The following is a 16,709-nucleotide window of genomic DNA, read 5'->3' on the forward strand; positions in this document are numbered from 1 at the left end:
ATAACTTTTCCATGGCTTAATCCACTGATAGAAATCGATAGTTTCATCAAAACAAGCAAACTATGCATCAAAAACAGAATCTGTCTTAAACAGGACAGTATGTAGTAATCTGAACATTCACCATACCTCTGCTACTCCAAAAATTCTGAAATAATTAGGAAAAATAAAAAATTTGTATAGAAAGACATTTCAAGAAGTTTCAGAACCGTTTGACATTCCGGTAAAAAATGTAAAATCGCGCACTACAACCAAAGTTTCTGTTTTGCACCGCACAAACCAACAAGAAATGTAAACATCCTAAAGGCAAATCTTGGCACATTATTTTTATAATACAATGGATTTTTACTTTATAAAAGCACGCAACAGAAATAAATGACTCTCTAAAACTTCTGGGTTGTCTCCCTGGCAGCGCTTTCTTTAAAGCCATTAAGCTAGGCATATAGTGCTCAAGTAATGAATCCACCCGGATCCCAAGGTATATCAAAGCCAATTTGAATTAGCAATGATTTGGCATTTAGTAGTGAGCACAAAGAAACATATATCAAGAAATGACGAAGTCTAACTCTCTTCCTATGCATCGGCATGTCATACAAGAACAATTCATGCACATCAAGTAAAGGCCAATACATAGCATAAGCAGTTTCTTGCAATTCTATCGTGTTGGAAACATAAAGAGGCGGAGATGTAGTTCCTCTCTCATAATAATTGCAAGTAGGAGCAGAAAGAAAATGCATATTAAATTCATCAAAATCATCATGTGCAACAGTAAAAGGCAACTCATCAATATAATCCTTAACAAGAGCAAACTTCTCCGATATAGTGTAGTTGGGAGAATTCAAAAAGATAATAGGACTATCATGTGTGGGTGCAATAGCAACAATTTCATTCTTAATATAAGGAATTATAGCAAGTTCATTTCCACAAGCAGAATTCATATTGGCATCATGGCCACAAGCATAACAAGCATCAAGTTCATCAAAAAGGGATATTTCAAATGAATCAACGGGATCATAGCAATTATCATGGCCATCATCCTTCGGTGAGAACGAAGGGACATTAAATAATGTATGATTTGGAGAGTTACTATCATTAGAAGGTGGGCACGGGTAGCTAATCCGATCTTCCTCCTTTTGTTCTTCGCTCTCCTCGTCATCTTTTTCATCCAATGAGCTCAGAGTTTCATCAATTTCTTCTTCCATAGACTCCTGCAAAATGTTAGTCTCTTCTTAGACAGCAGAGGAGTCCTCAATATATGGTTTAATATAGGCATTAGAAGCATAATTATCATAACAATATTTAAGTATGGCAAAAAATTTAGATTTGTAAAGAGTAGCATCGTACGTTTCAATTGAAGCAATTTCATAAGCACCCTTAAAAGCAACAAATTCTTCAATTTGTTGAACATCATAGTAATTATAAACACCCTTAGCATACGAAGATACGATTCCATTATCACTAAACAAACATTGGTAGGGAAGGTGTTTCTTAGGGTCTTCAGAACAACAAGTAAAATCATACATTTCACATAAATTCCAAGCATAACATTGTAAACGATGAATTTGATCCAGTAAAAGTTTCCCTTTCGAAAAAAGCGGTGTCGCACATAACAAGCATGCTCATCTAAAGATTTGCCCTCAACTAAGCTAGTTGGGGTTTCAGCCCGAGCACATAGGGATCGAGGATGATCCAAGTAAAAAGCTTCAGGAGTGTGATAGATTTTGAGTGGTTCTTCAACCATTGGGGTAGTAGGTACAACTAATTTTTTTGGTATTTTGCGTTTCCTACCCATAACTAAATGTAGAAAACAAGAGCACAAAATAAAAACTACTTAGTGATAAAGCAAACAAGCACACACGAGAATATTCACCCCACGCTATAACTCCCTGGCAACGGCGCCAGAAAAAGGTCTTGATAACCCACAAGTATAGGGGATCAATTGTAGCCTCTTTCGATAAGTAAGAGTATCGAATCCAATGAGGAGCTAAAGGTAGAACAAATATTCCCTCAAGTTCTATCGACCACTGATACAACTCTACGCACGCTTGACGTTCGCTTTACCTATAACAAGTATAAAACTAGAAGTACTTTGTAGGTGTTGTTGGATAGGTTTGCGAGAATATAAAGAGAACACAAATAAAAACTAGGGGCTGTTTAGGTAAAGAAGCAATAAATTTAGTACAGCGAGTGTGTAAAAGTGGTGGTAGGAGTTGCGAAATTGTCCCCAAGCAATTGACTACTTTACTAGACCGATAGCAAGTTTTATGTGGGAGAGGCCACTGCTAGCATGTCATCCCTGACTTGGAATTTTATGCACTTATGATTGGAACTATTAGCAAGCATCCGCAACTACTAATGTTCATTAAGGTAAAACCCAACTATAGCATTAAGATATATTGGTCCCCCTTCAATCCCGTATGCATCAATTTCTATGGTAGGTTGAAGCTTCTCTCATTCTTGCCCTCAAATACATAGTCCTATCAACATACAACTAACCCTATGGTGTGATCCACGCGCGCACTCATATGATGGGCACCAAAGGAAAGCAATATAACCACAAGGAAATTAAACCAATCATAGCTATTCACCAATTACCGATAGGACAACAAAAATCTACTCAAACATCATAGGATGGCAACACATCATTGGATAATAATATGAAGCATAAAGCACCATGTTCAAGTAGAGGGTACAGCGGGTTGCGGGAGAGTGGACAGCTGTAGATAGATGGGGGAAGGTGATGAAGATGTTGGTGAAGATGACGGAGGTGTTGGTGTAGATCGCCGTCACACGATGATGGCCCCGGCGGCATTCCGGCGCCACCAGGAGCGAGGGGGAGAGGGCCCCCCCTTCTTCTTCTTCTTCTTCCCTGACCTTCTCCCTAGATGGGAGAAGGGTTTCCCCTCTGGTCCTTGGCTACTATGGCATGGGAGGGCGAGAGCCCCTCCGAGATTGGATATGTCTCTCTGTCTCTCTCTGTTTCTGCGTTTCCTGATTCTGGCCTTTCACCGTTTCTTATATTCCCGGAGATCCGTAACTCCGATTGGGCTGAAATTTGAACATGATTTCTATCCGGATATTGGCTTTCTTGCGGCGAAAGAAGGGCACCAACCGCCTTACGGGGTGGCCATGAGGGTCAGGGGCACGCCCCCTGCCTCGTGGCTCCCTCGGGCATCGTCTCGCGTTGATTCTTCTTCCCAAATATCTCATATATTCCCAAAAAAATCTCCGTTAGTTTTTATCCCATTTGGACTCCGTTTGATACGGATTTTATGCAAAACAAAAAAAATGCAACAAACAGGAACTGGCACTGGGCACTGGATCAATATGTTAGTCCCAAAAATAGTATAAAAAGTTGCCAAAAGTATATGAAAGTTGTAGAATATTGGCATGGAACAATCAAACATTATAGATACGACAGAGACGCATCACTTTCCGGCCGGAACGCCGAAAACACGTTTTTCCGGATTAAACCGTATGTCATATGTTCGGAGGTTGTCGAATGTGAGACGTAAGTCGTCCACCAGTGATTCGACATGTTTTGTTTTGATGACTACATCATCTACATATGCCTCCACCGTCTTGCCAATTTGTTTTTCCGGGCATGTTTGAATCATGCGTTGCTAGGTGGCACCGGCGTTCTTGAGTCCGAAAGGTATAGTGTTAAAGCAAAAAGGTCCATATGGAGTGATGAATGCCGTTGCGGCCTGATCGGATTCCTTCATCTTAATCTGATGGTATCCGGAGTATGCATCGAGGAAACACAGTGAATTGTGTCCTGCATTTGCATCAATGATTTGTTCAATGCGGGGCAATGGGAAGGGGTCCTTAGGGCAAGCTTTAAAGGTCCTTAAAGTCGACACAAAGACGCCAGGATTTGTCCTTCTTTGGCACCATGACCAGGTTTGCTAGCTTATCCGGGTGTTTTATTTCTCGAATAAACCCGGCTTCAAGTAGTTTGGCTAGCTCCTCCCCCATAGCTAGGGCCCTTCCAGAGGTGATTTTGTCGTTGATGACAAGGCGAGCCATCGATCCTTCTATCGACAACACAGAGGAACTCTCAATGAAAGCACCAACGTCGGTGTCAAAACCGGCCGATCTCGGGTAGGGGGTCCCGAACTGTGCGTCTGTGGATCGAAGGTAACAGGAGGCGGGGGACACGATGTTTACCCAGGTTCTGGCCCTCTTAATGGAGGTAATACCCTACTTCATGCTTGATTGACTACGATGAGTATAGGATTACAAGAGTCGATCTACCTCGAGATTGTAATGACTAAACCCTAAATGTCTAGCCTGTATGAATTCTGATGATCTCTACGGACTAAACCCTCCGGTTTATATAGACACCGGAGGGGGCTAGGGTTGTACAAAGTCGGTTTACAGAGAAAGGAAGTTTGACATCCGAACGCCAGGCTTGCTATCCATGCAAAGGAGAGTCCCATCGGACACGAGGGAAGGCCTTCAATCTCATATCTTCGTGGCCCATCAATCCGGCCCATGTCACATAGCCCGGATGCTCGTGGTCCCCTAATCCAGGACTCCCTCACCGCCCCCTTGCGCTTCACGTCCTTGGTCTTGGCCTTCTTGTCTTCCGGGTTGGCAGCTGGAAGCTCGAGGAGGCAAAGGCGTCCCTCCTCAGCTCTCGCGCACTTGGTCGCCATGTTGAACATCTCCAGAGCCGTGCACATGTCCTCGTGTATGGCGAGCTCCTCCTTCATCTTGACATCATGGACGCCATCAGAGAATGCTAAGATGATGGCCTCGTCTGTCACCTTGGGGATCTTGAGGCGAACGCTGTTGAAACGCTGGATGTACTTCTCCATGGTCTCCCCTGGCTGCTGCTTGATGCGCCGCAGGTCACCGGCGGCAGGCGGGCGATCGCGAGTGCCTTGGAAGTTGGCAACGAAGCGCTCGCGTCTCTCTCCCCAGGAGGAGATCGATCCCGCGGGCATGTTCAGGAGCCACGAGAGCGCGCCGTCCTTGAGGGTCATGGGAAACTAGTTCGCCATAACCTTCTCGTCGCCATTGGCCGCCTCGATGCTCAGCTCATAGAGCTGCAGGAACTCACCAGGGTCGGGGGTGCCGTCATAGCGTGGAGGCAGGTCGGGCTTGAACTTGCCGGGCCAAACAATGCTGTGTAGCTCGGGAGTGAAGGCTCGGCAGCCCACGGTGGTCACTGGAGCCCATCATAGAGGTGGACCCCGGTCCTGGTATCCACGCACCGCTGCTGCTGGCAGTGCACGGTCTTGACGCGGTGGTGCCGGGAGTGCAGGAGCGTCCTCTTGCTGGTGCTGGACCTCCTGGCAGCTTTCTTCTTCACGCGTGGGTGCCCGGCGTGGCAGATCGCACCACAGGGCCACGCGTCTTGGTCCGAGGGCGACATCCTGACGGGGAGGTGGTGGAGGCGCTCCATGGGCTACGTCGCCCACAGCAGGAGGTGGGCGAGGCAGCGAGAGGGATGGTGCAGGAGAGCCCCCTGCGGCACTGACGAGCTCGGCGATGAGGTCCAACCAGTCCTCGTAGAGGTCGTCGATGCGGCGGTAACCCAGGAGCTTGCGCGCTATGAGCAGCGCAGCCTGCGCGTCCGCGGGTCCATGACGAGCGTGGGACGACGAGCCGATCGGAGTCAGCGACGGGATGGCGGTATGATACGTCTCCGTCGTATCTACTTTTCCAAACACTTTTGCCCTTGTTTTGGACTCTAACTTGCATGATTTGAATGGAACTAACCCGGACTGACGCTGTTTTCAGCAAACTTTCCATGGTGTTATTTATGTGCAGAAACAAACGTTCTCGGAATGACATGAAACTCCACAGAACTTATTTTTGGAAAATATAAAAAATACTGGAAGAAGAATCCACGTCAGGGGGGCCTCCACCTGTCCACGATGGTGGGGGGCGCGCCCCCTGCCTCGTGGGCCCCCTGACGCTCCACCGACCTCAACTCCAACTCCATATATTCGTGTTCGGGGAGAAAAAAATAAGAGAGAAGGATTCATCGCGTTTTACGATACGGAGCTGCCGCCAAGCCCTAAAACCTCTCGGGAGGGCTGATCTGGAGTCCGTTCGGGGCTCCGGAGAGGGGAATCCGTCGCCGTCGTCATCATCAACCATCCTCCATCACCAATTTCATGATGCTCACCGCCGTGCGTGAGTAATTCCATCGTAGGCTTGCTGTACGGTGATGGGTTGGATGAGATTTATCATGTAATCGAGTTAGTTTTGTTAGGGTTTGATCCCTAGTATCCACTATGTTCTGAGATTGATGTTGCTATGACTTTGCTATGCTTAATGCTTGTCACTAGGGCCCGAGTGCCATGATTTCAGATCTGAACCTATTATGTTTTCATGAATATATGTGAGTTCTTGATCCTATCTTGCAAGTCTATAGTCACCTACTATGTGTTATGATCCGACAACCCCGAAGTGACAATAATCGGGACCACTCCCGGTGATGACCGTAGTTTGAGGAGTTCATGTATTCACTATGTGTTAATGCTTTGGTCCGGTACTCTATTAAAAGGAGGCCTTAATATCCCTTAGTTTCCATTAGGACCCCGATGCCACGGGAGGGTAGGACAAAAGATGTCATGCAAGTTCTTTTCCATAAGCATGTATGACTATATTCGGAATACATGCCTACATTACATTGATGAATTGGAGCTAGTTCTGTGTCACCCTATGTTATGATTGTTACATGATGAACCGCATCCGACACAATTCTCCATCACCGATCCAATGCCTACGAGCTTTTCACATATTGTTCTTCGCTTATTTACTTTTCCGTTGCTACTGTTACAATCACTACAAAACCCAAAAATATTACTTTTGCTACCGTTACCGTTACTTCCATATTACTTTGCTACTAAATACTTTGCTGCAGATACTAAGTTATCCAGGTGTTTTTGAATTGACAACTCAACTGCTAATACTTGAGAATATTCTTTGGCTCCCCTTGTGTCGAATCAATAAATTTGGGTTGAATACTCTACCCTCGAAAACTGTTGTGATCCCCTATACTTGTGGGTTATCAAGACTATTTTCTGGCGCCGTTGCCAGGGAGCATAGCTCTATTCTTTGAGTCACTTGGGATTTATATCTGCTGGTCACTATGAAGAACTTGAAAGACGCAAAAACCAAAATTTATCCCTCAACTACGAGGGGAGGTAAGGAATTGCCATCTAGCTCTGCACTTGATTCACCTTCTGTTTTAAGTAAGCTTGCGACACCTAAACCTGCTTCTGCTATTAATTCGGATATGTTGCATGTTGTTGATGATGCCACTTCTGCTATGCATGATACTTATGATGAAACTACTTCTATGCTTGATACTACTGTGCCACTTGGTGAATTTCTTGATGAACAACTTGCTAGGGCTAGAGAGAATGAAATTATTGAAAATGATAATATTGATGAGAGTGATGATGAAGACTCTCCCCCTAATAAATAAGAATTGCCTGTTGTTCCTGAGGGTTATGTTATGGATGAAGAAGCTGCTAGAGCTATTTTAGCTTGCAATGATAGATATGATCTTAAGAAGTTATTAGCTAAATGGAAGCAGCAATCTCTTAATGCTAGAATGAAACTTGACCCTGCCTTTGCTACTTCACCTATTTGTGTTACTGATAAGGAATTTGAATTCTCTGTCGAACCTGATATAATTACTTTGGTTGAATCTGATCCTTTCTATGGCTATGAATCTGAAACTGTTGTGGCACATCTTACTAAATTAAATGATATAGCCACCCTGTTCACTAATGATGAGAGAACTCGTTACTTTTATATCCTTAAAATATTTCCGTTCTCATTAAAGGGTGATGCTAAGATATGGTTTAATTCTCTTGATCCTGGTTGTGTGCGTAGTCCCCAGGATATGATTTATTACTTCTCTGCTAAATATTTCCCTGCTCATAAGAAACAAGCTGCTCTAAGGGATATATATAATTTTGTGCAAATTGAGGAAGAGAGTCTCCCACAAGCTTGGGGGAGGCTTCTCCAATTACTTAATGCTTTGCCTGATCATCCTCTTAAGAAAAATGAAATACTTGATATCTTTTATAATGGACTAACCGATGCTTCCAGAGATTACCTGGATAGTTGTGCTGGTTCTGTTTTCAGGGAAAGAACACCGGATGAAGCTGAAATTCTATTGAATAATATGTTGACAAATGAAAATAATTGGACACTTCCTGAGCCAGCTCCTGAGCCTATTCCTAAACCAACTCCAAAGAAGAGGGGTGTTCTATTTCTCAGTCCTGAAGATATGCAAGAGGCAAAGAAATCTTTGAAAGAAAAAGGTATAAAAGCTGAAGATATTAAGAATTTACCTCCTATTGAAGAAATACATGGTCTTAATTTACTGCCTGTTGAAGAAATACATGGCCTTAATCCATTACCTAATGAAGAAACTCATGGTCTTGATAACCCGACACAGGTAGTAAAGGTAAATCCTCTCTATAGATATGATAAAGCTGAAATCCCTCCTACTAAGCTTGCTAGCCAATGTTTGGATGAGTTTGATAACTTTATGGTTAAGCAAGAAGATTTTAATGCTTATTTTGGTAGACAATTAAAACAAAATGCTTATATGATTGAACACTTGAGTAATTACATGGCTAATGTTAAGGGTGAACTTAAACTCATTAGCAAACATGCTTCTATGGTTACCACTCAAGTAGAACAAGTACTTAAAGCTCAAAATGATTTGCTCAATGAATTAAATAATAAGAATAATGATTATGCTGTTAGAGTGGCTACTAGAACCGGTAAAATGACTCAGGAACCTTTGTATCCTGAAGGCCACCCTAAGAGAATTGAGCAAGATTCTCAGAGAAATAATATGGATGCACCTAGTCCTTCTAAAAAGAAGAAAAAGAAAAATGATAGGAATTTGCATGCTTCTAGTGAACTTATTGCTGAACCACCTGAGAATCCAAATGATATTTCTATTTCTGATGCTGAAACACAATCTGGTAATGAACATGAACCTAGTGATAATGTTAATGATGATCATGATGATGCTCAACCTAGCAATGATAATAATGTAGAAACTGAACCTGCTGTTGATCTTGATAACCCACAATCAAAGAATCCACGTTATGATAAAAGAGACTTTGTTGCTAGGAAACATGGTAAAGAAAGGGAGCCATGGGTTCAGAAATCCATGCCTTTTCCTCCCAAACCATCCAAGAAAAAGGATGATGAGGACTTTGAGCGCTTTGCTGAAATGATTAGACCTATCTTTTTGTGTATGTGATTAACTGATATGCTCAAAATGAATCAAGATGCTAAGTATATGAAATAAATTGTTACAAATAAAAGAAAGATACCGGAAGCTGAGATTTCCACCATGCTTGCTAATTATACTTTTAAGGGTGGAATACCAAAGAAGTTAGGAGATCCAGGAGTACCCACTATACCATGCTCCATTAAAAGAAACTATGTTAAAACTGCTTTATGTGATCTTGGAGCCGGTGTTAGTGTTATGCCTCTCTCTTTATATCGTAGACTTGATTTGAATAAGTTGACACCTACTGAAATATCTTTGCAAATGGCTGATAAATCAACTGCTATACCTGTCGGTATTTGTGAGGATGTGCCTGTTGTGGTTGCAAACGTTACTATTTTAACGGACTTTGTTATTCTCGATATTCCCGAGGACGATAGTATGTCTATTATTCTTGGAAGACCTTATTTGAATACTGCAGGGGCTGTTATTGACTGCAACAAAGGCAATGTCACTTTTCATGTTAATGGTAATGAGCATATGGTACACTTTCCGAGGAAACAACCTCAAGTTCATAGTATCAATTCTATTGGAAACATTCCATCAATTATTTTTGGAGGTTTCAAATTTCCTCTTCCTACTGTCAAGAAGAAATATGATATTCTTATTATTGGGGATGTGGATATCCCCGTTGAGGTAACATAGTGTTATTCGAAATTTCTCCGGTTCCATGTTATTCGGAATGAGTTTGTTAACAAGACCAGATCAACCTTGTTAGTGGATTCCTTTTGATGAGAATGAGATGGACAAAGTTAGAAGGCACAACCTTCTGTACCCTCCTTTTACTTTCTGTTATTTAGTTGGAATAAAGTAAAAATAGTATTTTTCTGTCTGTTTTCTGATTTATCCATGCAATATAAAAATACCCCGAAAATAAAAGTTCTCCAAATGCCCTGAAATTAAAATATGATTTTTTCTGGAATATTTGAGAATATCTGGCACTGAGAACAAAGCAGGGGAGCAAGCACCTGGCCACAAGGGTCCAAGGCGCGCCCCCCTGCCTCGTGGGCCCATGGTGGCTCCCCTCCACTTATTCCTGCACCCACACACTTCTTCTTCCTCCCAAAAAAAATCACCATCCAGCTCAAGCACGAGTTCTAGCTCATTTTGCTATGATTTTCGATCTCCTTGCTCAAAGCACCTCTCACAAAACTGCTTGGGGGGATTGTTCCTTGGTATGTGACTCCTCCATTGGTCCAATTAGTTTTTGTTCTAGTGCTTTATTCATTGCAAATTTGTGCTGCCTAGGTGACCATGTTCTTGAGCTTGCATGTCAAATTTATATGGTTCCAAGTAGTTCTAATGCTTGATATAGTCTCTAGGCACTTGTAGGAGTAGTTGCTATCAATTTTGTTGAGCTTGGTTCACTTTTATTTGAAGTTACTGAAAATTTCAGAAATTTTTCAGAGGAAGAAATATGTTTAGGAAAATGTACCAAGGTGGTCCTTCAAGGAAGCAAGGACCCAGGCTTGCAATGCGCGATGCTGACGATGAACCACCAAGGGACGCCCCAGTGCGGCCTTGTGAATGGCCTTCAAAAGACTTTATGGATCGAGCAGAAATCAAGGAAGAATTTAACGCATATTTGCGTAATGCTGATCTTGTGAGCTTCGAGGCAGAAAAGTGCCCCCAGTACCACTATCTCACTAGTTCCTTTGTGAGGAGGTTTGAATATTCATCTTCACGTAATTATCAAACTGTCTTGTTTGATCTTTATGAAAATTCTTATACCATGGACTTAGATGATTTTACTACTGCTTGCAAACTTCCACAATGGGGTAGTCCTCTTGAACCTCGCAAATCTGAATTTAGAGATTTTCTTGCCAGTATAACTGTGGGTGAATCTAGAGACATAACACAAGCTACCATAGGGAGTATTCATTTTCCTGGTATACATTATTTTGCTCTCTTCATAGGTAGGTGCATCAATGGTAAGGATGAAGCATGTCACATGTGTGTTCCTGATCTCAGTATTCTTAGGAGTGATGTGTTAGGAGATAAATCTTATAATTTGGGAGCTATTGTTGCACGTAGGTTGCATAATAATAAAATTAATGGAGATTTCTTTGGAGGAATTTATGCAACCCGTCTAGCTAATTTTCTTGAGGTACCTATACGTGAGTATGATGTTGAGCTGCCTAATGTTTATTTAGATTATAATGCCATGGTTCATCATCATTTTCTTAAGAGGAACAAGCAGTCCCTCCAGTATCGCTTAATCTTTGACAGACGTCGTGCTGTCCATATTACTCTCCCTACTCCTGCCTTCTTTGATTATCAGGCAAAAGGAAGACATGTTATTACTAGAGAGGAGGCTGATGAGTACAAGAGGAGGGCGGAGGCAACTCGCCGTCACACTGCAGCTCAGGAGGCAATAGCCGCTGCATCTTAGTACGACCCCGGTTACAACTATGGATATCCGCCAGGCCATCCGTGGCAATAAACCAACTTAGGCCAAAAGCCTAAGCTTGGGGGAGTACGCATCTCTCACCGACATTACATTCATGTTCACACATTCATTGCTAGATGTCGGTGCTCATACTTTTTCACTATAATATCCATGCTAGTTTATTTTATTTTCTTGCTTTCTTTTTGTGTGCTTGTTAAATCTTAAGAAAAACAAAAAAAATTAGTGTAGCTTTTAGCTAGTTTACTTTTCATGCTGTAGTAGTAATAATTAAAAGAAAACCCAAAAAGATTTCCTGTTCTTCTTTTGCTTGTTGGGAGCTTTCCCGTGTAAATAGTTTTATTTCTTTTCTTTTCTTTGGGGGTCGATAGGAGAAGACCATTATTAAAATGTTGAAGTGACTCTTATATGCATTATTGTTGATTTAACCAAGAGTCCATATTGCCTTGTCTTCTCCTGCTTATTGAATGCTCACAGATTCCAGCTTAGTCCAATGCACATGCACTCTTATTATTATTCACATCGTTCGGTCGTGCAAGTGAAAGGCAATTATCATGATATATGATGGACTGATTGAGATGAGAGAAGCTGGTATGAACTCGACCTCTCTTGTTTTTGTAAATATGATTAGTTCATCGTTCCTGATTCAGCCTATTATGAATAAACATGTCTGCAATGACAATTAGAGATTATAGTTGCTTATGCCATGCTTGATTAGCTATGAGTTATAATGGTTTACCTTGCATGCCAACATGCTATTAAAGTAGTTGTGATGTGGTATAGTGGGGTGGTATCCTCCTTTGAATGATTTAAGTGACTCGACTTGGCACATGTTCACACATGTAGTTGAAACAAATCAACACAGCCTTCACGATATTTATGTTCATGGTGGATTATATCCTACTCATACTTGTAATCAATGTTTATTAATTTTAATGCATGTTCATGACTGTTGTCGCTCTCTAGTGGGTCGCTTCCCAGTCTTTTGCTAGCCTTCACTTGTACTAAGCGGGAATACTGCTTGTGCATCCAATTCCTTAAACCCCAAAGTTATTCCATATGAGTGCACTATACCTTCCTATATGCGGTATCTACCTGCCGTTCCAAGTAAATTTGTATGTGCCAAACTCTAAACCTTCAAATGAAATTCTGTTTTGCATGCTCGAATAGGTCATGTATCAACTAGGGCTGTCCGTATCTTCCATGTTAGGCGGGTTATTCTCAAGAGGAGTGGACTCCGCTCCTCACTCACGAGAAAATGGCTGGTCACCGGGATGCCCAGTCCCATGCTTTATGCAAATCAAATCAAAATAATTGCAAACAAAACTCCCCCTGGGACTGTTGTTAGTTGGAGGCACTCGTTGTTTCGAGCAAGCCATGGATTGATGCTTGTTGGTGGAGGGGGGTATAAACTTTACCATTCTATTTGGGAACCGCCTATAATGTGTAGCATGGAAGATATCGCCATCTCTTGGTTGTTATGTTGACAATGAAAGTATGCCGCTCAAAATATTATTTATCTCTGCTTTAAAATTGAGCTCTGGCACCTCTACAAATCCCTGCTTCCCTATGCGAAGGGCCTATCTATTTACTTTTATGTTGAGTCATCACCCTCTTATTAAAAAGCACTAGCTGGAGAGCACTGCTGTCATTTGTATCCATTACTATTAATTTATATTGGGTATGACTATGACTGGATCTCTTTCACCATGAATTACAATGTCTAGTCAGTCCTTGATCTTTAAAGGTGCACTGCATTTATGTTTTGCGGTCTCAGAAAGGGCTAGCGAGATACCATCTTATTATATCATATTATGATTGTTTTGAGAAAGTGTTGTCATCCGAGATTTATTATTATTGCTTGCTAGTTGATTATGCCATTGACATGAGTAAACATGAGACCTAAATGTTATTGTGAATATGGTTAGTTATAATCTTTGCTGAAAACTTGAATGCTGGCTTTACATATGTGCAAAAACAAGAGCAAATAGAGTTTGTAAAAGTTTTTCTTTATCACTTTTAGTTTGTCAACTAAATTGCTTGAGGACAAGCAAAGGTTTAAGCTTGGGGGAGTTGATACGTCTCCGTCGTATCTACTTTTCCAAACACTTTTGCCCTTGTTTTGGACTCTAACTTGCATGATTTGAATGGAACTAACCCGGACTGACGCTGTTTTCAGCAGACTTTCCATGGTGTTATTTATGTGCAGAAACAAACGTTCTCGGAATGACATGAAACTCCACGGAACTTATTTTTGGAAAATATAAAAAATACTGGAAGAAGAATCCACGTTTTCGGGGGGCCTCCACCTATCCACGAGGGTGGGGGGCGCGCCTGCCCCCTGGGTGCGCCCCTGCCTCGTGGGCCCCTGACGCTCCACCGACCTCAACTCCAACTCCATATATTCGTGTTCGGGGACAAAAAAATAAGAGAGAAGGATTCATCGCGTTTTACGATACGGAGCCGCCGCCAAGCCCTAAAACCTCTCGGGAGGGCTGATCTGGAGTCCGTTCGGGGCTCCGGAGAGGGGAATCCGTCGTCGTCGTCATCCTCCATCACCAATTTCATGATGCTCACCGCCGTGCGTGAGTAATTCCATCGTAGGCTTGCTGGACGGTGATGGGTTGGATGAGATTTATCATGTAATTGAGTTAGTTTTGTTAGGGTTTGATCCCTAGTATCCACTATGTTCTGAGATTGATGTTGCTATGACTTTGCTATGCTTAATGCTTGTCACTAGGGCCCGAGTGCCATGATTTCAGATCTGAACCTATTATGTTTTCATGAATATATATGAGTTCTTGATCCTATCTTGCAAGTCTATAGTGACCTACTATGTGTTATGATCCGGCAACCCCGAAGTGACAATAATCGGGACCACTCCCGGTGATGACCGTAGTTTGAGGAGTTCATGTATTCACTATGTGTTAATGCTTTGGTCCGGTACTCTATTAAAAAGAGGCCTTAATATCCCTTAGTTTCCATTAGTACCCCGCTGCCATGGGAGGGTAGGACAAAAGATGTCATGCAAGTTCTTTTCCATAAGCACGTATGACTATATTCAGAATACATGCCTACATTACATTGATGAATTGGAGCTAGTTCTGTGTCACCCTATGTTATGATTGTTACATGATGAACCGCACCCGGCATAATTCTCCATCACCGATCCAATGCCTACGAGCTTTTCACATATTGTTCTTCGCTTATTTACTTTCCCGTTGCTACTATTACAATCACTACAAAACCCAAAAATATTACTTTTGCTACCGCTACCTTTACTTCCATATTACTTTGCTACTAAATACTTTGCTGCAGATACTAAGTTATCCAGGTGTGGTTGAATTGACAACTCAACTGCTAATACTTGAGAATATTCTTTGGCTCCCCTTGTGTCAAATCAATAAATTTGGGTTGAATACTCTACCCTCGAAAACTGTTGCGATCCCCTATAGTTGTGGGTTATCACGGTGCACCCGTCCCGCTGCACAGAGGGGTGCAGCGACGAAGCTTGCTGCTTGTTTCCCGCCGGGCTGGTGGCGGCGTTGGCAGCGGGTGATGGAGAGCGGCGGGGAGGCCCGCCGATGGGCGCCGTCTGGGCGACCAGAGCGTTGAGAGCGGCTCGGCGCTCAGCACGGGCTTGACGAGCGTCAGCCATGGAAGCGGTGGAGTGGTGGTGCATCGGTCAACGGAAGAGAGATTTCAGCGCACCCCTACCTGGCACGCCAAATGTTAGATTACGGGTTCCGTTAAACCCTTGAGGGGTTCGAACTCTGGGCTGCGCACAAAGAACACTCTCTCCCTAGCTCGCTCGCTAAACGATGCCACGGCCTAGCTCGACGAACCCGAAGAACAGGGAGACACAGGGATTTATCCTAGTTCAGGCCACCTTGCGGTGTAATACCCTACTCCAGCTTTGTGGTGGTTTGCCTCGAGGGGCTGAGGATGAACTAGTACAGTGGACGAACAGCCTCAGGAGGTGAGGTGTCCTTGGGCTCGATGAGCAGGTGGGTGTGAGGATGATCTGAATGATCCGTGGTCCCACGGTGGTGGCTATGTCCTATTTATAGTGGCCTTGGTACTCTTCCCAAATGTTAGGCGGGAAGGGATCCCACAATGGCCAAGTTTGAAGGGGACAACTAGTACAAGCTATCTGAAAAAAGTATTCTTCGCCTGCCAAAGGCTCTGGTGGTGACGCTGCCGTGGGTTCGACAATGACCTCCGTCCTGCCATCCTGGCGGTCTTGGTCTTGTTGTACCGATATGGAAACCTTTGCCTGATGCCTCGGGAGCCCACGCCTGCGGTTGCTTCCTTAGCACCAAAGAGGAAACTGGTACACTGCGCCCGCTGGCGCCCGCCTGGCCTTGGTCGTCATGGCTCACGTCATGTGAACCTCGAGTGCACCTTGCATAGATATCTCCGCTCCTTGGGAGCCAGCCTAGTGAGGCTGCCCCCAGGGAGGTCTTGGTGTCGTCCGCCTCGTGAGGCTTGGCCCCTCGCGAGGGTCTTGACACTACAAAAAAAGACACATCTGTGACATTTTGGGCCGAACGAATTTTTTTTCTGTCATGCTTATGACACTTCTATGACGATAATTGTGACAAAACCCGGTATCATCATAGATGTGGTGGGCTCCTACTTCTATAACAAAAAATCATGACAGAAAATGGGCTTTTCGTCCTGGGCGGGCCAGAGACGCAGCTGCCTGACATTCTTTGGTCCGTCCATGTCGGAAAAAACCGTGGTAGAAGCGAGGGCGAGGAAAATATCAGGGGAGTTCCCGGTTACGGTGGGTGGTCAGGGGCCGAGCGATGCGCGTTTCTCTCATACACGTATGCGCGTGGGTGCGAGGCATTGGGCTCTAACTAAACCCGAGCGAGGCATTGGGCTCTAACTGAACCCGAGCGATTGCACTCCAGGCTACGTGTTACTGAACCCGAGTGATCGATTGATCCCTTGCTTTAACTGAACCCGAGTGATTCTCTCGCTACTGCTACTAACTGAAGGTGATCGATGCTG

The sequence above is a fragment of the Triticum aestivum genome, chromosome 5D (assembly GCF_018294505.1).
Source record: "Triticum aestivum cultivar Chinese Spring chromosome 5D, IWGSC CS RefSeq v2.1, whole genome shotgun sequence".
NCBI classification, from domain to species: Eukaryota; Viridiplantae; Streptophyta; class Magnoliopsida; order Poales; family Poaceae; genus Triticum; species Triticum aestivum.